The sequence below is a fragment of the Microcebus murinus genome, chromosome 31 (assembly GCF_040939455.1).
Source record: "Microcebus murinus isolate Inina chromosome 31, M.murinus_Inina_mat1.0, whole genome shotgun sequence".
NCBI lineage: Eukaryota > Metazoa > Chordata > Mammalia > Primates > Cheirogaleidae > Microcebus > Microcebus murinus.
In genome coordinates, this window is record NC_134134.1 from 4,053,880 (window position 1) to 4,076,562 (window position 22,683).

General features: G+C 35.6%; 1 protein-coding gene across 1 annotated transcript in view; it reads right to left on the reverse strand.

Annotated features, from left to right (window-relative positions):
- Positions 1-22,683, reverse strand: part of LOC142865690 (uncharacterized) — a 142,083-nt gene that overhangs the window by 7,686 nt on the left and 111,714 nt on the right. The window lies entirely within an intron of this gene.

Genomic DNA, 22,683 nt, shown 5'->3' on the forward strand with positions numbered 1-22,683 from the left:
TGGCAGACTCTTTGGTGTTTTCTGAGATCATTAATCTGTAAAGTGTGATGGTTTGACCTCTTCTGCTCTGATTGAGACTCCCTTAGTTTCCTTCCCTTGCCAGAAGCTCTGGCAATGATTTCCAGTACTATGTTTACAATAACTTAAAGGGATATATTATCTGCTTATAAGCAGGAATGCTTTCAAATTTTCTCTGTTCAGTGTGAGATTGACTGGGGGTTTGTCATATATGACCTTTATCATTTTGAAGTAAGTCCCCTCAATGCCTATCTTGTTAAGCATTCTTACACCAAAGAGGCCTGATTTTGTTAAATGCTTTTTCTGGGTCTCTTGAGAATATTATATGGTCTTTGTTTTTACTTTCCTTTTATGTATATAATTACATTTATGGATTTGTCTATGTTTAACCATGCCTACATCTCTCGGATGAAGCCCACTTAACCATAATAGATTACATCTATTATGGTTAAAAATGACTACAACTCAACAACAAAAATGAATGACTTGATTAAATAATGGACAATGGATTGATCTGGCATTTCTGAAAAGCAGATATACAAATGGCCAAACAGAATTTGAAATGGTCCTCCAAATTATTAATCTTTAGAGAAATGCAAAGCAACATCACAATGGGATATTACCTCACATCCATTACATTGAGAAGTTTTAAATAAGTAAATATATATACACATACATACATATGTTGACAATGTAGAGAAATTGAAATGCTCCCATGTTTTTCTCAACCTTGGATTCTAATGTTATAAGACATAGACATGGAACAGATCAGAACTTAAAAATACATAAAGAATCATGAAAGTAAACAGACAACCTACAGAATGGGAGAAAATTTTTGCATCCTATGCATCCGATAAGGGACTGATAACTAGAATATACTTAGAACTCATGAAAATCAGGAAGGAAAAATCAAATAACCCCATTAAAAAGTGGGCAAAGGACTTGAACAGAAACTTTTCTAAAGAAGACAGAAGAATGGCTAACAAACATATGAAAAAATGCTCAACATCCCTAATCATTAGGGAAATACAAATCAAAACCACAATGAGATATCACTTAACCCCAGTGAGAATGGCCTTTATAAAAAAATCTCCAAACAATAAATGCTGGCGTGGTTGAGGAGAGAGAGGAACACTCCTACACTGCTGGTGGGACTGCAAACTAGTTCAACCTCTGTGGAAAGCAATATGGAGATACCTTAAAGCGATACAAGTGAATCTACCATTTGATCCAGCAATCCCATTGCTGGGCATCTACCCAAATGATCCAATGACACTCTACAAAAAAGACACCTGCACTCGAATGTTTATAGCAGCACAATTCATAATTGCAAGGCTGTGGAAACAGCCCAAGTGCCCATCAATCCAAGAATGGATTAATAAAATGTGGTATATGTATATCATGGAGTACTATTCAGCTCTAAGAAACAATGGTGATATAGCACATCTTATATTTTCCTGGTTAGAGCTGGAACCCATACTACTAAGTGAAGTATCTCAAGAATGGAAAAACAAGCACCAGATATATTCTCCAGCAAGCTGGTATTAACTGAGTAGCACCTAAGTGGACACATAGGTACTACAGTAATAGGGTATTGGGCAAGTAGGAGGGGGGAGGGGGGTGGGTATATACATACATAATGAGTGAGATGTGCACCATCTGGGGGATAGTCATGATGGAGATTCAGACTTTTGGGGGGAGGGGGGGAAATGGGCATTTATTGAAACTTTAAAATCTGTACCCCCATAATATGCCAAAATAAAAAAAAGAAAAGCCAATAAAAAGAAATTAAAAAAGAAAGCCAATAAAAAAAAATAAAAATAAAAATAAAAAACCAAAATAAAAAAAAAAAAAGAGCAATATGGTCGGGTGGAAAGTATCCAGTTGTTTTATCCCAAAAAACAAAAATTTGGCAGCTATCCACAGAAAATTACATTTATGTGAATTTGGGGACTTAAATGAATGGTCATTAAACCATAGAGGTACCACAGATCTAGGAAGTCATTTTCAATATTCAGGTTCTCATCCAGTTGGCAAAATTAAGGACTCCTTGTCCTCACTACAGACTATAACATGAGTCAACCATCAGGAATGCACAGAGGTTCCAATGGTTCCCTGTGACAAAGTTGGAGTGGTACTGCTCATCCAGTGACTTTAGGAGAGACACACCTATGTGCAGCCATGAAGGCAGGCCTGTATTACTTGGTCTTGCTATCATCTGTGAAGCAGACCTGTGACTCTGCTATAGCAGTCTCAACTACAGTCCATGTCCAGTTTTTTTAGTATGTAGATGCACATGGTGAACTGAAGGGTAACTTCCAAGGTACTCATTGGTAGCCACACCCACCCACACAGCTGGTATCAGCTCCACCATATGCAGAGTCACTATACAACCAGGCCCTAATTGGTGTCATACAGATCAAACTCCTGAAGGAATGCAGTTTACCCAGAAACAAGAGAGGATTGAAAATGGCCCATGTGCTTCAGAACTAGCACACCAAACGCAGACTCCACTGCAGAGCAAGGGGCAGTCTTGTTACCGAGCTACAGCAACTATCCATTGAAAACCCAGAACCCTAAAGAAAACAGCTTTACCTTCCAAAATCACTTTATAAAAACTGGAAAAGTAATCCTTCACATGCACAGATACCAATATAAAGATAATATGCAACGACTCTTAACACATCTATTTTATCATATTACTACAAGATCTAATCAGAAATTTTAGGCAACAACATAGGAAGAATCCACTCAAATTATAAACAGAAGAGTAAAACTAACACTGTTTGCAGATGACATTATCTTATATATCAAAAGCCATAAAGAAGATAGAAAAAAATTATAAAGTAGTAAAACAACTCAGCTATTCACAGGACATAAAATTTACATACATATATCAGTTGTTTTTCTATACACTAGCAAACTATCCATTAAGTAAAGAAAACACTGTCAATTACAATAGCATCAAGATAATAGATTTCTAAGATATAAATTTAACCAAGTGGTAAAAAAGATCCTTTGCACTCACTACTAGAAGATATTAATAAAGGAAATTGAATAAGACATGAGTAAATAGAAATATATTATCCAAAACAATGCATACATTCAATCCACTCCCTATCAAAATTCTAGTGGTATTACACATAGTATTCACTAAAAAATTCCTAATATTTGTACCATATCACAAATACTTTGATGAGCCAAAACAATGTCTAGAAAGAAGAGAAAAGGTTCTGGCATCACACTTTCTGATTTTTAAGTGTGTGTCAAGATGACAGTAATAAAAACAACAAAATATGTGTATAAAAAAGGCACAAAAAGAAAAGGAAGAGAATGGAGAGCTCAGAAATTAACGGAAACATATAAGGTAACTAATCTTTATGGCACTAGCACTGTGAATGCAGGAAGTATGGTCTCTTCAATGCTTGGTGCTGGAAAACTGGATACCCACAAACAAATTAATAAAAGTAGACTATTTTTTCTTACATGATACACCAAAACGAACTTGAGATGTATTAAAGGTTTAAATGGTAGACTTAAAACTGTAATGTTTCTTTAAAAATAAAAGCGTAAGTGAAAAGAAGAAATATGGGACAACTGTTATATATGTCTTGAAATTTTTTTTTTCAGGGGGAGGTATGACAAAATAAGAACTGGAACAAAATATAAAAAATATGAGCTGCATCAAAGTTCAAATCCTCTGTACAGCAAGGAAAAGAAAAAAAATAAGAAAACATAAGATAGGAGAAAGTATTTTCACACTTTATATTCTAAAATATGTTAATACCCAAAATATATAGGAAACTCCTATTAATCAAAAGCAAAAACAATATTATCTTCACCATCATTACCCAACCAAAAACAAGAAAAATATTGTGTAGATCTATCTCACAGAAAACCTACAAATTTATAACAAGCAACATGAAGAAAAACTCAGCATCACTGCAACGTCATGCAATCACAAATCAAAATTTTGTTAAGGTATACCCTCCCAACTGTTAATATGGGTAATGTCCAAAAGAAGAGACATAACAAGTGTGGGCAAGACTGTGCAGGAAAGCAATCCCTGTACACTGTTATTGATTGTAAATTGGTACTGTCATCATAGAGATTCATTAACAATTGTAAAAAAGAGAACAGCCTTATCATCCATCAATTCTACTTATGAGTATAACCAAAGATGTAAAATCAGTATCTTAGGAAGATTCTGCACCTCCATGTATATCACAGCATTATGCACATGTGCCAATAAAATGGAAACAAACTAAATGACTGTTTATGATGAAAAGGCTAAAAAATGAGTATACAAACACATACAATAGAATATTATTAAGTCATAAAAATGATAAGTATCCTGCCATTTCAACAACATGTATGGACATGGTAGGGATTATGCTAAGTAAAATAAGCCACTCCCAGAAACATAAATACTGCTATAGGTAATATAAAAAAGTTGAACTTATAAAAATAAATAGTACAACATTGGTTTCCAGAGTGCAGAGGCAAGAAAAGTGGGCAGATGTTTAAGGGAAATAACTTTTAGTTATAATTCTTGGAGAACTAATGCACAGCATCATGGTTACAGTTATTAAAAATAATTTATATACATGAAACTTGTTAAGAACATAGACCTCACTATAAGTAAATGTTCTCACTATAAATAAATTATAAATGTGAGAGATGATGGATATGTTTATCACTTTAACTCTATTATTTTACAATGTATACACACATCAAATCATTACTGCATAAAAAATAAATGTATACAGTTATACAATTCTTATTTGTGTAAAAGTACACCTGTTAGACACACACACCACACACACAAATACACACACACATATATACGCACACATATGCACATAGGAATCACACATTCCTGATGGTACTAATTAGGGGAAAATTACAAAATATAAGTTATCAAATACTATGTATCAATTGTGATTATAAACATATTTAGCAATTTGAAGCACTCAATGGGACAGTATGTTTAAGAATTCTATGAGGTGAGTATGCAAAATAAACTATATTACTGCTTGGAAACTATGGTCTAATAAAGTTGTAATTTTACTCTTATTTTCTACTAGAAAAAAGGATATTTAGAAGTGAAATAACATTAGATTTTCTTATGTTTAGGAAGAGGCTATGTATTTGTATAAAATTAATGAGTCTGAATTTCTGTAGGATTGCCTCTGAAACCTTGGAATTGGAAATTATGATGCAGACAATATGAACATCTGTCCCTAGTGTTTCTAGCATGACTGAAACAAATCCTAATATCTCTAATATTCCACTTTATAAATTACAGTTATGAGGCAACAAAAGGAACTTAAAACATGGAGCTGGGTATGGTGGATCACACTTATAATCCCAGCACTTTGGGAGGCCAAGGAAAGAGGAACACTTGAGGCCAGAATCTTGAAACCAGCCCAAGCAACATAAGGAGACTCCATTTAAAAAAAAAAAAACTATTAATAACAAAAAATAGCTTGCAATGGTAACTCCTGAACATAGTTAGTCCTAGCTACTTAGAAGACTAAAGTAGTAGGATCCCTGGAGCACAGAAGTTTGAGGATGCAGTGAGCTATGATCAGCTACTATACTCCAGAAGGGGCAGCAGAGCAAAACTCTGTCAAAAGATGATTTAATGTAGAGGTCTTCAAAATATGTACAGATATTCTCATATCCCCACATGCAATAGAAATAGAGACAGATAATAGAGTCCCTTATAAGCCATGACAAGAAGTTTGGCTCTTACTGAATTCTAAGGAAAATCAGTGCATGGGTAGACTTTGTAGAGAGTTTAAGAGCATGGGACAGAAGATGTCCTTCTGTAAGTTAAATAGAAACAAACACAGGCTTCTAAAAATCATTGCCAACACAGCAGAATATTCCAAGCCACTTTTTAATATCTGCCTTCCTCCTTGAGCTTTACCTCTCAAACATTTGTTATATGCTTCACTGAATCACACCTACCTGGATATTTGGCTGTTGTTTCCTCTTTCTTCATAATCCAGGGCTCTATCCTTTGCTCCAGACATGTGATCAGCTCTGGCTTTGAGACAACAAGACCTGTTTTATAAAAAAAAAAAAAAAATTCACATGACTGTTGCTGAAGTCTTTCCAATTACTAATGCAGTACTATCCTTAGCAGAGAGAACATTATAGAATATTCTACAAATTCCTTTGCAAGATATTGTTTTCTCACAGACCTTGTAGAATGATAAAAAATTATTTCTAATTTATGACTAGAGCACCAATTCCCACTAGCACCAAATAAATAAGAGGTGGAAATTCTATTCTAACTTGCAGGCAAGAAGTATATACCCTGATTTCTAGAGTAACTACTAATCTAGTGTGAAATATACCTATCAGCCCAAGAAAAGGAAATGTTCAAGATAACCTGAGACATCTAATGATTTTATTTTGTACACCAAAACTTCAAATTTTCTTTATAAGCGGGGATATACAATTCATTCATATAAAGTAGAAACTTTTAAGAAACTACCTACAAAAATAAATTAATGACCTTAATGTGGAATAGGAATTCTGTACATAAGTGATCCTCACCAAGGGAGACCAGGTTTCCATAGTTCTCCAACATCACATCCCTATACAAATTCCGCTGAGCATTGTCAAGGCATGCCCACTCTTCTGGAGAGAATTCTACAGCCACATCCCTGAATGTCACCATCTCCTGTAAAAAGACATAGATTTCCCAAGTGGCCATAGAGAGAGTTATTCATTTGACTACAAGGAAAATAAGTTATGAGAACTTTTTCTGACATGTGAGTGACTAGAATTATCCAATGTGATATTTTTTGCATATTGATATTCTTGAACATATTCTTTTATTCACAGGAATGAGGATCAGAAAAGATGTATGAAACTGTGTGAATATGATTCTGCTTTAGAGGATAAAGTATTTAATACAAAATTAAAGGCCTCAGTACAGTAATATAAATTTATGGGTGTTATATTTACATCATATCAGTAAATTGTGCATATTTGTCACATAGGGAAACATAGAGATTTAGAAAGTATCACCTAATTTTGATCAGTACAATAAAGAACTGGAAATTTTTTTTTAAATGCAGGCTCTGATTCAGTAGATCTGGGGTGTAGTCTGAATCTCTGCCTGTCACATAATACAACTACTGATAACAATGCTGCTTGCCTAAGGAGGGTATATCGTCAATATCCAATAAGTGGTAGACTTTGAATTTATCTCAGTTCATCTGAACAGAACACAGATAATAGCCCTCATTTTTCAAAGCAATGTATAAGAATAAATTAGAGCTTCCGGATTTAATGTGATGCCTCATGCACATCAGTCAATAAATCTCCACAAGACACTTAACAATAAAGAAAAAAAAAACAATTAACTTTATATTGGATGAATCTGTCAGAGAGCATCTTAAGCAAGTGAATGAAATTAACATAACTTTAGCTGCACAAATTGGTGTTAGGCATCGTTGCAAAGAGGAGGACACAGATCACTGCTGGGATGGTAGTGGCCAACAATATGTAACCATGAAGAATCATCAATTTATACAAATTTCAGATACTGATACTTCCTATATTTTGTTATCTTTAATAATGTATCTAAATAGTTTAGTATCATACAGAGCAACTCTTCTATTTTCGCTTTTCTCCATAATTTTCTGGTTATTCTTTTCAATCAATGCTATCGTCTTTCGAAATTTTCCTAAGGATATTTTATGTACAGCTAATGAAGCATCCAGATCAAACATTGAGAGTACATGTTTCCCTTCCTCACTCAAATCCAAAGACTCTATCCCATCCCCAGGACGAATCTCAGACATTCACACTATTCCATCTTGACCTGTCACAATGGGAACATTTTCAATATTACATGTCATACAGTTCTTATGAAACTTGGTTATTGTAGTAAGAAGCTTGTAGGAGAGAATATAGAGCAGGTTCTGTTATATAGGGAGGAAGGATTTTCCAGAGCTCCTTGACTATCATAAGAAGAAAGAAAACCATGTAGTTACAAAACTTTTTAGGCATATACATCAGAAGTAAAGAAGTAAAGGTTTACAAGTTCAAAAAATTGAGGTTATACATGACTTTCTAGGAGAAAGAGTAGACACAACCCCTTAATTGGGACACACTTACCTGAAAACCAGCCATTTCTTCTCCCTCTTCTTCTACTCTGAAATTCCTTTTCAGGTGAGATTGTGTAGAACGATTATAATTAAACCTTCAGACTACGCTTAAAGGAGTCAGCACAATTTTTTCCCTTGCTTCCACTATATTCACAAGCAGGAGGAACATAAAATGCAGAAAAGCTACACTCACTTGTTCTTGGTCATAGAAAAGATTCAGCTATGATCAGCTCCTTCATGTAGACCAAAATCCTATCTTTTCTTCCGGTTACCTTCCCCTGCTACAGGTGCCAGGAGTTTTTGCTACAGGAATGGGAATCTGAGCCAAACTGATCTGCCTCTACCAAACCCAGAGAGCAGAACCTGTGACTTCCCTCTAAAACAAAGGCTAAACTCAATTCACATGAATATATGCAGAAGTCCTAATGCTTGACGCTGGTATCAAATTAGAATTTTGTGGGGCACAATTAAAACCACAAGGATGTTCCCATCCAGCTCAAAAGGCAGGTGATGGTGTTTTTTCAATCCAGCCAGATTATCCTAATTGAAAGCCTGGGCTCAGAGGTAATTACCTTAAAATTGTCTCTGAAACATCAATGTGAATGTAAATCATGTGGTACTGTGGGCCTCACTCTACGAATTGTGATCTGCTGGTGTGGAAGGGCTACATTAATTGGGTTACTTATTATGTCCCCTTTTAGTCCTGATGTTGCTCAAACTTGATCCAATATTAGTAGTACTGAGATAGTGACAGCAAGCACAGCATACATATACTGCCTTTTGCCCAACTCTCATCACAACATATACTTAATTTCCAATGCGAAGTGCAGCATAATGCAATGTCTACTGAGCATGTGCTATGTGCTCAGAAGTATAGTTTGTTGCACTGTGAAGAGCATTTACATTGTGAGATTTAATCCTTGTTATGCCAGAAAAGGTGAGTAGTAAGTGTACAATAATTTACAGAAACATTTAGATGTGGTGCCAGCATTTCTATTCTTCTCACACAACTATAATATGACAAGACACAAGATCTAGAAAATTGTTTACACTCACCCCAAATAGGTCCTTTCAAAGTCAACTTACGAGTCCCTGGTAATCTCTTACACTGCAGCATATGCCTCCCCTGAGATTTTTGGTCCATCCTCAGTCCAAATCATGTCCCTTTATTGCAAATTCCAGGTTGAGGCCAGGCCTAGTTTGCACTGAACTTTTGTATTCTTTGCATTTACAGAGAAGGAAATAAAACAGGAAGAGAAATTCCTCTTTGCAACCTGCTCTAATGCATCCTGAGGAACCTCAGACCTTGGATTCAGAATTCAGAGCTGCAGATTTAAGTCCCTAGAGAGGCATGGATTCAGTAGGGCTCACTGCACATTTCCTTGCATTTGGGCAAGAAGAGAAAGCAGAAAGGGGGTTTATGTGTCCAATTCAGTGTGCATAATCTTGTTCTCATTTGTGTCTGGGGCCGATCGTCTCTGAATCCATTTCAGTGCTAAAGATGTGAGATGCATTTAGAAAAAGGATAGAACTACTGGTTATTATCCTATGAGAGTGTATTCACAGGAATATGGTCTAAGTATGCTCTGGAGGGACAGTAGACACCAAAGAGGCCTAGAGAACTTACTGTATGCAGATGTGGGTCAGTGAGGCTCTGTGTTGCACACTTGCAGGTTACATACTGCGAGCTCAAGAAGGAATCTAGTGTTCAAAGCCCTTCTAATTGAGAAGTGGTGGGCACATTTTACGTTTATGTTGCATTTGCAATTCTGGAAAGTGTTCAGGAAATATTAAAAGTAAAGGGTATCCAACTCAGAAACCTTACCACAAAGTTAAAAGAGAATTAAAAGAAAACCCTTTTATTATTCAATTAAAGCGTAATGTGATGTGTACAGTGCCAATCCAATGAGACATTTCAAAGGCACACATAAAGTTGTTACTGTACCTAACTATGCAAATCCTAACTTTTACATACATGTTGTCTAGATAAATAGTAATTAGCTTTGATGAAAGAAGAAAGAAGTCTACACAGCCCTGTTTGTCATAAACAGTGCACCATAAACTTACTTGGTAATTAGTGAGGCTCTTTTTTTGGTAATTGGTTAAATTCAAATAAAAAACAAGTATCTCAAGTCAATGCAGGAGGAGATAATTTTGCAACTTAAGCTCAGTGCTCACTGAAGTTAGGATCCCGTCTTCATATGTAAATTGTGGGATAGGGAACTATCTTCCTTGATATTTCATTCCAAAGAGATATTTCTCAGTTTCAGAAAAAACATTTCTTAAAAAAATCCTTTTCAAAAGTCTTTCAAAAGAATATCTTAGGCAGATAGTTAAGATCTCTGACTTTTCTTGGGACAATGGTGCCCTGTTTTGGTGCTGTTTCCAGCCATTGCTCCACCTGGGGAGATGGATAAGGCTGCCATTGGATATTGGTGCTGCTCCATCCTTAGTTCGACCCTGATCTGCTTGTACACCTGAGAAAGGAGGGAATGTTTTATCAATCTAGCCTTTCCCCAGCCCAGGCATAATAAGATTTACAAAGTGATCTAGGGTATCCTAAGGGTAATTAATATGTCATTAGCTTTAATCTGCATTTCAATTCACCCTCCTCATGGGCTTTCTTGGAGGGAGCTCCTATAGTTTGATGACATTTTCAAGACGCGTGTTGATTATTGGATAAGAACCTACACCTCTGAAGATACAAATTCTGATAAAATAAAATTAATGAGCATGTTACCATTTTAAAGTAAAAAAATAAAAACCACCCAAGAGCCCATCAACTCATGAGTGGATTATTAATATTTACTATATGTTTACAATGAAATATTACTCAATTTTAAGAAATGACAGTGAACTAGCACCGCTTATATTCTCCTGGATTTAATGAGCCCATTATCAGAAGTGAAGTGACACAAGATCAGAAGAAAGGGCTGCACATGTATTCGCCATAAAATTGGTACTGACTGATTAACAGTATAGTGCTCAGATGGTGGTGGGTGTTCACCAGGGATTCAGGAGTTTGGGAATAGACCCACATCTGAGGGATGCCCTGATCATCATGGAGGGGAAGGGCATAACTCTAACCCTTGCTAGTGAGAGGCACAGATATAAAATGTGACTGAAATGTTTGTACTCTCATATTTTCTCAAATAAAAAAAAATAAAAACCATACATGTTTTCTAAACTTTTTAAAAATACCAAATATTGAGTCACAAAGAAAATATAAACATCAATCAAGCAATGATTTCAAAGTTACTTCAGCAAAAAAGTCAAGTTTATTTAAAAATTATAAATGTATGAATAAATTTTGATTTAGTAATCTCATGCTAGGAATTTATGGTTAGGGTGACTTTAGTGAAAATGTAAAATGTAGGGAAAATTATGCATTAAAAATATAAATTATTATGTCGCCTATAATGGTAGCATGAGAAGATTACTACATTTTAATAGAGATAATTATGTAAGGATACCATGGTTCTTCTATTTAGAGGTCTAGGAATTTAAAAAAATGCACAAACTGATACTTTGTACCCTTGGATTTTCTCTTTCTCCATCCCACCCTATGTTGTAACCACACTTCCCAGTATGAAATCAGCTATTTTGATTCCATGGATAAGTGAGATCATACAGTATTTGTCTTTCTGTGCCTGGCTTACTTTACTTAGCATCATGTCCTCCAATTCAAAACATGTGGTCACAAATGACAGAATTTCATTCTGTTTGAAGGCTCATTGTGTAAATGCACCTCATTTTCTTCATCCATTCATGTGCTATTGGACTCTTGTGCTTGTATACCTGGGCTAGAATGAATATTGTTGTAATGAATATGGAAGGACAGATATATCTTCTACATTCTGTTTTTGCTTCAATGGAATATGCATCTAGAATTGGGAGTGATGGGTCATATAGTAACCCAATTTTCATTGTTGAGAAATCTCTATACTATTTTCTACATTGGCTGTAATGAGAAAATACATTTTTCAAGACTCATAAGGGAGGAGGGTGATTGGGATTGAGGGATCAAATATTATCTACTGGGTGAAACCTATATTTGTTCAATGAATGATACACTAAATGTCCTGAATTTAACAGTATATAATTCATAGGTTCATCAAATCAATGAACATGACTGGTACCTCCTAAATTAATTGAAATACAAATAAAATTGGCTGTCCTAATTTATATTCACAGCAACATTATGCAAGTGTTTCAGTTTCTCCTCATCCTCACAAGCACTTAGCATTCATCATATTGAGAACAGGCATTCTCACAGGTGTGAGGTAATAGCTCATTGTGGCTTTATCTTTCATTTCCATGATGATTAGATAGGTTGAGCATTTCGACACATATCTGTTGAAAATTCATTTCTGTCTTTTGAGAAATGTCAATTAGCTTTATCATGTCCTTCCCAAAGTATACCTAGATAAAATCATCACACTGTGTCCAACATATACATATACAATTATTTCTCAATTAAAAACAAATATATAGCAAAATAAATAACAATGACCCAATAAGATTTTTGAACAGGAATAACAAATGGATATTTGATATAGTACACAAATAAGCCACATTCCAAAGGTATTACATTGAAGTACAAATAGAGAAATGAATAAAAGAAAGCAAATGACCAATTTACATATCAACTTTCAAGACACAATCATTTCTATTTGTCTGTTATTGTTCCTCAAATTATCTGGCTTTATAGTTAAATGCATGTGAATATGTCTCTCTACATATGGTAAATCCCACCATTTCAATGTATATGTTTCATTGTTTTAGATCTGGATTTTCAGTGGAAAGTTAAATATGTCATATTGCCTATTTTCTGAGAACTCTCCTAGGGGCTCCCGTTTGTCATATTGTAGATGAACGGGTTAAGCATTGGATTTAGGATGGTGTAGATGACAGAGACCAGTTCTCCTGCTCGGTGGAATGAGACTTTTGTAGAAGGGACTTGATAATGGCAGCCACATCGAATAGAGACTCCAGGGGTATGTGAGGAAAGTGAGTAGCCAGGGTTTCCATGTGCCCCAGACTTAAGATTGTCACCAATTGAGTGGACACAATGAATACATAGAAGGCCATAATAGCTAAGATAGGAGGGAGTAGAAAAATAACACCATGGATAAAAAGACCCTTATAAAGTGTCAGCAGAGACTAGTTTAAATACAGCTGGGATCTCAGAAATTAAATGATGACCTTCCCTGGAGGTGAAGAAATGGAAAGTCAGAGGGCAGAGCACATGGATCAAGGCATTGAGCACTGTCCTCAGCCAAGATGGAAGCATCAGGAGAGTACAGAGAACATGGGTAACGTGCATTGAGTAGCACAATGGGTTACAGATGGCCAGGTAGCCGTCCTAAGCCAGGATGGCCAGCATTTGACACTCTGTTGCCAACAGGGTGATGAGGAGGAAGAGATGAATTCCATAGTCAGTGTGAGAGATGTGATGATCCCTAGAGAGAAATTAGAGGGCCATTTGAGGAACAAACATGGACATATAGAACTGGTACATGAGGGATGGCTTGCTCATCAGAAAATATATAAGGCAGTGGAGAGGAGGGTAGGGCTGAATGAGAAGAATGACTGTGGTGTTTCCAGAAAAGACCAGGAATTCCAGCATGGTGAGGACAAAAAGGAGCCAGGGATCCTGGGGGCTGTGAAACAGGCCTAAAGGATGACACAACCCTTGATGTTTGTTGTTCTGCCTTGCTTGTTCCTTATTTGTTAACTTTGAAAACAGATTGAAAGAGATATATTCACAATCTGTACATAATTACTCTAAATTAAATCACAAGGCACTTTTCAGCACTTCAAAATCATTTTTTGCCCTCCCCTTCTTCTTTTAGTTTCAATAAATAATTATATTTCCCTTTCATCAGGATTTACTAAGGAATCATAAAAGGGTTCTAGAATATGACACTTGCCACAATGGAAGAGAGAACATAAGCACTGTTGCATTTGAACATGTACTTTTGATATATTTTTCCTTAATTAAAGTTATAGAAATTGAAAACCTCTCACAATTACAGTAAACATCAGAAGAACCAAATACAATAATTTAGTTACACTAGACTATGAGCTAGTTAGAACTAAATAGCAACATGTGTTTAAAGGCTACAGCTTATACCACTGCATGGATACCGAACATTTTCAGTATTGAAGAATGTTCTGTTGGATGCCAAGCAGACACCAGCCATGGGATCACACTGTACTGGCCTATACATAAGACTAACCCACAGAGCAGCCAAACAAGTATAGCCAAAGAATGATCTACACTCAGGAGTGTACATGGTAACAGAAGGGCAAAACCTACATTCATCCATTCAGGTCATAATTTCTACTGCACTGCAGAAAAGGCTGGAAACAAAACAGAGAAGACTCCCAGGCTTTGTAAGCTTTCATTCTGTTTGTAGTGATGGGCACAAATATATAATGTCAGGTAAATGTAACTGTGATGGAGAGGAGTAAAGCAGGAATAGTGGAAGGAGAGTTGATGGTGGCGTGGGGTGTGGGTGTTGTGCCCCTAGGGAGATCCATTTGAGCAGGGGCCTGGATGAAGGTAGTTAGGTCACTGTGTGAGGATATGTGGGAAGAAACTGAGTATGAGCGTGGTGAGTTTTGGCTCAAGTGGTGTGATTTGTGTGGAGAATAGAAAGAAAGGTGCAGATGTCAGTAGAGAACAGGGTCCTTATACTATTTCTCTCAAACTCCTAGAGTAAAATACTTTGGGGCATGCACCCCTATAATTCATACATATACTCTTTATTTACTAGTATCAGTATATTAGCAAAGCATCATCACTACATTTAAGGATAAAAGTAAACATCTATACAAGTTCTAGTATTCTCTCACTTTACCCCAATGTATCATTTGCCTAAGGGACATTAATTAAGTGATTGTGCTTCCTTTAAAGTCTTAAAGTTGTCAGAAGGGATTAATTAAATTGGTTGAATGGACCAAATTTTTGCCACTCAGTATATAGCAAAACTTCTTCACAGCCAAAAGCTCCTATAAGTAATGCAAAAATTTCCATAAACAAGTCATTTGGAAAAGAGGCATATGGCATACTTATAAGTACCACTTTTGGGCAACTCAAGCTCCTCTACTTGGTATATAACTTTGAACGAGTTCTTTATGCTTACTGACTCTCAGTTTTCTCATTTGTAAAATAGGAATTGGACTTAAATTTTTTCCTGAAATTTGTGGCTGGAGGCTCCTAAAGAAAACCAGGTAAGTTATAAGTAAAGAAAACACACTATATTTTATCTCTGTAGTCAGGCTTCTATGGACTGTAGTTAATTAGGCACAGGAGTTGGAGAAGGGGTTCAGGAATAAAAAAAAAAAAAACCACAATGTTTGTATAGGTAAAGTAGTAGAAAATGGCATGGTGTAATTAGGAATTCCATTTATTTGTAAATGGTAAGAGAGCATGGTCATGTGTAGGATCCTTCAGCAGTGGCTGCTGCATAGTAGATACTTAAACATTTATGAAAATAACACAGGCGGAATGATGAAGGAGAGTATGGAAAGAAACTATCAGGAATTAGAGTCCAATCCAAAGGAGCTTTATATACTGATTATGAAAGCTCAGAGACTGTGGAGGGCTCTGAAGAATTTTATGGAGGGATTGATGTGTTAAAACTGGCTGTTTAGCATCCCTCTAGCTAGTAGTGGTGTAGGGGATGGGTTGGAGGAGCCAACTTTCAGGGGAAAAGCATAGTTGGAAACCCATCAGACCAGTCAAGGTGGCAGTGACTAGGGCCCTGCTGAGGCTTTGGCATTGAGGAAGGAGAGAGGTAGATTCAGGTAATATTAGAAGTGAGATGAAGTGCAGAATGGTATTTTTTACTGAGGTAAGAACATAGGAGTCAGGTAAGAGAAATATTAAGGAATTGATGGGATTTAAGCCTACTTACCACTGTGATATGGAATGAGACACCCCTTCCAAATTTACTATTTTTGAAGTCTATGAAAGAGGTTGGGGTGTGCAAAAAGACGTCTTCTCTTTCACTATCACCTGCAACCCCCATCCTCACCCCTGACTCCTCCTTCCTGGGGTGCCCTTGCCACTCTTGCACATTGTACCAATCACCATGTCTCTCACTTTTGGAGGGCATTTCTGTAATGATGAGTATAGACATTTTGGGTTAGTAGCTCCTTGTAGTACCTTTCCCAAAAGATTGAGGTCTTTTTAATTTTTTTTTATTTCAGCATATTACAGGGGTAAAAATGTTTACATTATGTATATGGCCTTTGCCCCACATGAGTCAGAGCTTCCATTATGTTGATCCCCCAGACGGTGAGCACTGCAAGCATTAGGTGTGTATATACTCATCCCATCCTCCACCCTCTAAGCCACCTGACACAAGATCAATTTAGTTCTGATGAATATCGTCTTAGATCACCTTCTCCCTCTGGTGTGCCATGGTGGCCTTGCCACTGCTTGATCCAGTCCAGGGCTCTCTCAGTACTCTCTGGCAGTTGACCTGGTCCAGGGTCTTCTGCTGTCCTGAGACAAAAGCATTCCTGTGCTTCTCCTCTGCTGGAGTAGAGTTCACTCAGGTCACTCATTTTCCTGTCTACACCCCTTCCACCATGTTCTCACCTCTCAGGATCTTATTTCATGCCCCACCCTCTTCTTGCTCCACTCACATGCTCTGGCTTCTGAGGACCTGCCTTGTTACTAGAACTGCCCCTGAATGCTGCAAGGAAAGGGCTTGCTGTGTAGGGCAAACCCACAAGGTAATGGACATAATATTGGAACTCAGCTTGGATACCTATTTTCTAAAAAAACTATTTTGAAAGAGGTCTAAAACCTCTCCCAATTTTAAGCACATACATAGAATCAAAACCCTCTATGGGTTATCTGAATAAAAGCAAAAATGTAAACAAAAATGGGGGTTCATGACTGAGAAAACATTCTGGCCAATGTGGCCAATATCACCAATGTGATAATATAGAAAGAATGACCCTGTCCTATTCTAAACCACTTGGTGAATATATAGGCAATTTACAATTTGAAATTGGGTAAAATGCACCCAATATAATATTTGCCATCTTACACATTGTTAGGTATGCAGTACAGTAGTGTTAAGTATAATCACACTATGTGAAAGAAATATGCAGAACTTTTTTACACCCAGTAAACATAGCTCCATTTTTCCATTTGTTCAGTCCCTGGCACCACTATTTTAATTTTTGTTTCTATGAATTTGATTTTTCTAGATAGTTTGTATAATATAGGTATTTTTTAAATACTAAAACAAAAGTATCTCCAGCAGAGAATAAAGCCACCCCTGGTTTTAGTAAGTACCTAAATACTGAGGTTAAGGTCTGTGATGTTCTCCACTGTATATTTTATTCATTCACTCATTCTTTCATTGAGGAAGGAATATATTCTACAATGTGTCTAGGACTGAAAAACATAGTGTTGAACATATGAGTTCTGTAGACATTTCTGCAATTTTCAGAGTCCAGCAAGCTATATCATCTACTAATATATATATATATATGATATATATAACTGATTATATATGTATAACTGATATATATAACTGATATATATAACTGATATATATATATATATTTCAGTAGATGGTATTAACAGGCCATTGTCACAAGATGGTTTTGTTCTCTAAAATTACCTTTTGTGCCAACACTCTCAGCCAAAAGTTGCATTTTAAATGTCTGAGCAAACCTTTTGGCAATTTCTTAAAAGTTTTTTCAGCCACCAGGTGCTCCACTTGCTACATAAGGTGCCATTGGGGTGCGGTGGTGGGGAGCTGGTGCTGGGCTGCCTGGCTGAGCACAGCCACCACCTTGATGGCTCAGCAGCCATGGCAGCGGTGGCACCATGCTGCTTAATTTCGCTGGGCATAATGCCGTTGGCATTTAGATTTAACATTATGAAAAGCCAATATATGTAAAATACTATTCCTTAAATTAGGAGGACTAACCATTTCTTGCACCATATCTTTCTTGCAATCTAGCAATAAAATCTACATGAGTTTCATTAACATTTTGTTTAACATTTATATAGGAAGCTACAGTCTAAGAGAAGGTATCTTTTTCCATACTTTAATACAGCACTGTTGAATTTGAGAAATAGCCTGATCATCATAATTTAATTGTGCATTAATACCAAACCAAATTTCCTGACCCGTAATTTGTGTCAGAAATTTGTATTGGTGGGTTTGTAGACCCATTTAGCTAGGGTTGCTGATGCATCTTTTCCCTGCCCCAAGTGATGAACTATAAAAATTTAGGTGAAGATCTAACTGTTGGAACAGAAGATTTCCAATCCCAAGGAATTAACTTTTCTAATTGAGCCAATTCTTTAAGTGAGCTGTTGGTGGAAATAGAGTTTGTGCTGTCTGTGCCAAGTGGCTCACACCGGTAATCCTAGCACTCTGGGAGGCCAAGCAGGAGCATCAATCAAGGTCAGGAGTTTGAAACCAGCCTGAGCCACTGTTAGACCATGTCTCTACTAAAAATTGAAAGTAATTAATCTGCCAAATAAAAATATATAGAAAAATTAGCAGGGCATTGTGGCAAACACCTGTAGTCCCAGCTACTAGGGAGGCTGAGACAGAAGGATTGTTTGAGCCCAAGAGGTTGAGGTTACTATGAGCTAGGATGATGCCATGGTACTCTAGCCAAGGCAACAGAGTGAGAATGCTGTTTTTATCATTCCATTTGTCAGTCTTAAGCAATGGAACTCTGATATTTACCAGCCGACTTATAATCCAGGATAGAACATCAAAGGGGTTTTAATGCTTTTACTTAAAGCTAAAGACACCTGGACTTCCTGGTGCTAATTATCGTGTTATGGAAGAGACTGAAGAGGTATGTGGTGCTCACTGTCTCAACTCTGGTCACTGTGAGCATGCAAAACAGGATTGCATCCAAAATCAGTAATGAAAATTTCAATCAAAAAGTGGTGATGATCCCTGAGATTCCGCTAGAGAGAATGACTGAATTGTTGGCCACAGTTAGATGACTAAAAATGAGAACTCGGTACTGTGCCCTGCACCTGCTAAAATAAAGGGAGATAACATTATGTAAAATAAATTCTCTAAGATTGAAATATCAGATAAAGAAAGATTATTTCAAATATTTTCAATCCAGACAAAGCATTCTATTATATTCTAACACTGAAAATACACACTCATCAGTAGATTCTAGATGGATGCATATGATGTACTATAAGGAATTCATAGAAAATTAAATTCAGTGCTCTTTATTTACCTAAACTCCGTATTAAGAGATTGTGAAATTCTCATATTTCTTTATATAGTACTTACCATATGCATCACACATTTTTTAATGCTTCACTTATTGTAATTATTTTCATATTTATGGCATTATATGTCAGGATCTGGTAACAGTTTGCTTTTACTAAGCAAAAAATGCTGAGTTCTTGATTTACTCCTCTGGCCTTCAGAATTGTTTATCTTTCATTGGACTTTAATGCTCTTATTTTAACCTTAGGACAATGAATTTCTCTAAGCTTAATTAAATAATCAGAATGCTATATGTATAGCCTGTAAATGGTCTCAGGATTTCTAGTTAAAATGTTTTTTTCCTCCAAATTAAAAATACTCTACACTTCTCATCAAAAATTTTAAATGCTGTGTGAACTGGCTGGGGGTGAGTACAACAGTAAGAATATTATAGCCCAAGCACAGGCAGAAAGAAGAATGGCTTAGATACAGTTGTAGAAGGGAATGAAGATAAAAAATGGCAAAAAACTGGAGAAATGAAATGAAAGAAGCAGAATTTGCACTTATAAAATCTGAGGGTTGGTTGTTCTGTTTGTCCTTTCACTCCACAGGCAAAATCAATGACATTTTTACCCTGGACATATTCAATTTCTTCTCTGGAGCCACAAGCTCACTCCCACAGAAATATTGACTGCTAATTATGAAGCATCTATTAGATATCTAACACTATCCTGTACTTATTTCTCCTATTGAAATATAAAATCAACTCCATAATTTATAAATCCTTCTAGTGTTTACCTGAACAAAGTAGCCTGATAAAGTCAATAAATCAAACAGTTCTATGACCAAAAGTAAAAAAAAAAAAGTAACCAAAAAGTGCTTTCAATATGCTTCCCTAGTTAGAATATAGAATGTACTAAGTAAAATTAAATTACTACACGGTGGATTTATTCATACCTTCAGGTAATTTTACGAGCACCATTAAGTTTTATAACAATCCTTGTTGTAATTTCAGATCTGGTCATATAAACAATACTTAATGAACTTTGAAATAATAAAATATCATAGTAGGCCTAGCATGAGTAATAAGCATGTAAGAACAGGGGATTGGCATGGGCAAGTTCCCATTCAGAAGCTTTAGGGTTTTAAACAATTAATTCAAATAAAGCAAACAAAATATCTCCTTTCTGAATCTTTGAAGTTTCTAATTTGCTAGTAAATCCTCGACACTTTTGAAATTACCCATTTTGTCTAATATTTCTTCTTTTCTGCTCAAAATAAGTATACATCCACAGTCACACAAACATAATTACTTATTCTGTAAATATGTTACAACTATAATTCAACATAACTGTGATGTATTTATATACTTGATTCAATATAAATAAAAAATATGCTTATTTCTGTTTCACTGGCAGGAAGGTCGCATGTTGAAAGAAAAATATAAGATAGAATGTAACAACTACTCATTCCAGGTTCAGAAATGTATGGCTTTTCATTAAGTGCAAAAATCTTTATTATAAGCATTACAGCAACAATGTAATTATAAATATAATGAATAAAAGCTTTGGAAACATTATTCTTCAAAGTAGAGCCACTGATAAAAAGGATCACAAATGATGTTTGTACTGTGTAACCAAACGGTACAGTTTTACAATTCATGATCTCCAACTACGACTAACATGGGATAGGTTAAAGTTGGTGCAAAATAACACTTCATTCTATCTACAACATGTTTGACACATTAAAAATATTTTTAATTTAATGAAACACATTAAGTTTACATGTTATCTAAAAACATTCCAAATATCATTCTACTTTATTATTGTAATGTGCAATTATAAAACAATTTATTTCTAATATTGTCATTTTTTCATTCTGATTATAATGAGAAGAATATGAGTCTGTATACCTACATCATACATCACTTGAAATACTGTTTGTTATAAGAAAACTCCATAGTACCTCTCCATTTCATAAATCTTACATTTCAGTGTTTTCAATTTTCCATGGAAAAGTACATGAATAATGCCTACTTAATATAGAAAGACTGTATTCTTAAGATAGAATAAATGTGATGTAGATATCATTAAACACACACATTCACATACACGCAAAGAATGAAAGCATACCATCTGGTATATTTAAAGTTGAAAAAAATCAGTATTTGCATGTCAAAAATACCAAAAAATTATACTTTATTACATTTAAACCGCACACTGACCAGAAAGTGTATATTACATGTAATTATAACTCTCAAAAAATCTCCCACATTTTTAAAGCTGACATACAAAAAAATCAACTAACTATTTTAACTGGGTGTTCTCTATAATAAAAAACTTGGTTTAAAGAAATGTGAGAATATTTTAGTGACTCAGTGCATTGCCCTGTGAGTCCTCTGATATCTGTTTAGACTTGATTCTTGATTAAGTGCGTTCTGAAATTTATTACATCTGTATTGTAGTTTTAAGTATCAAATTCTTGTAGTTCTCTAAGGTGTATCTTTTGCATAAATATATTTTCACATTCATTATATTTGTAAGATTTCTATTCCTTAAAATTTTTGTGATGTTGAGCAATGTTTGAGAAAATATTGGAGCATTTCTTTCAGTGTAAGTTCTCCCATGTCCAATAAGATCTCTGTTATAACTAAAGCTATTGTCAGCTCTCTACATTATTATAGTTTACTGTAAGTACTGTTGTGCATTTTAAGGCTAATACTTTGGGAAAGCAATTCCATACACATTACATTTATCTAACATTTATCTAGTATGATTTCTTTGATGTTCGATAAAATGTGAGCAGTTTTTAAAGATTTTGCCACAACATCCACATTTGTAGAAATTTTCTCTGATATGAATTCTTTTATGTAGAGGTGTGAGCACTGGGACAATGTTTTGCCACATTCCTCACATTTGTATGGTTTCTCTTCTGTATGGATTCATTTAGGTAGAGTGAGGTCTCTTAGCCTGGTAAAGGCTTTGCCACATTCTTACATTTTTAGGGTTTCTCTCCAGTATGGGTTCTTTTATGTCGAGTAAGGTGTGTGCACTGGGTAAATGCTTTGCCACATTCTTCACACTTGTAGGGTTTCTCTCCAGTATGAATTCTTTTATGTTGACTAAGTGTTGAGGACTGGGTAAAGGCTTTTCCACATTCTTCACATATGTAGGGTTTCCCTCCAGTATGGATACTTTTATGTCGAGTAAGATGTGTGCACTGGGTAAATGCTTTGCCACATTCTTCACATTTGTATGGTTTCTGTCCCATATGAATTCTTTTATGTACAGTAAGTTTTGTAC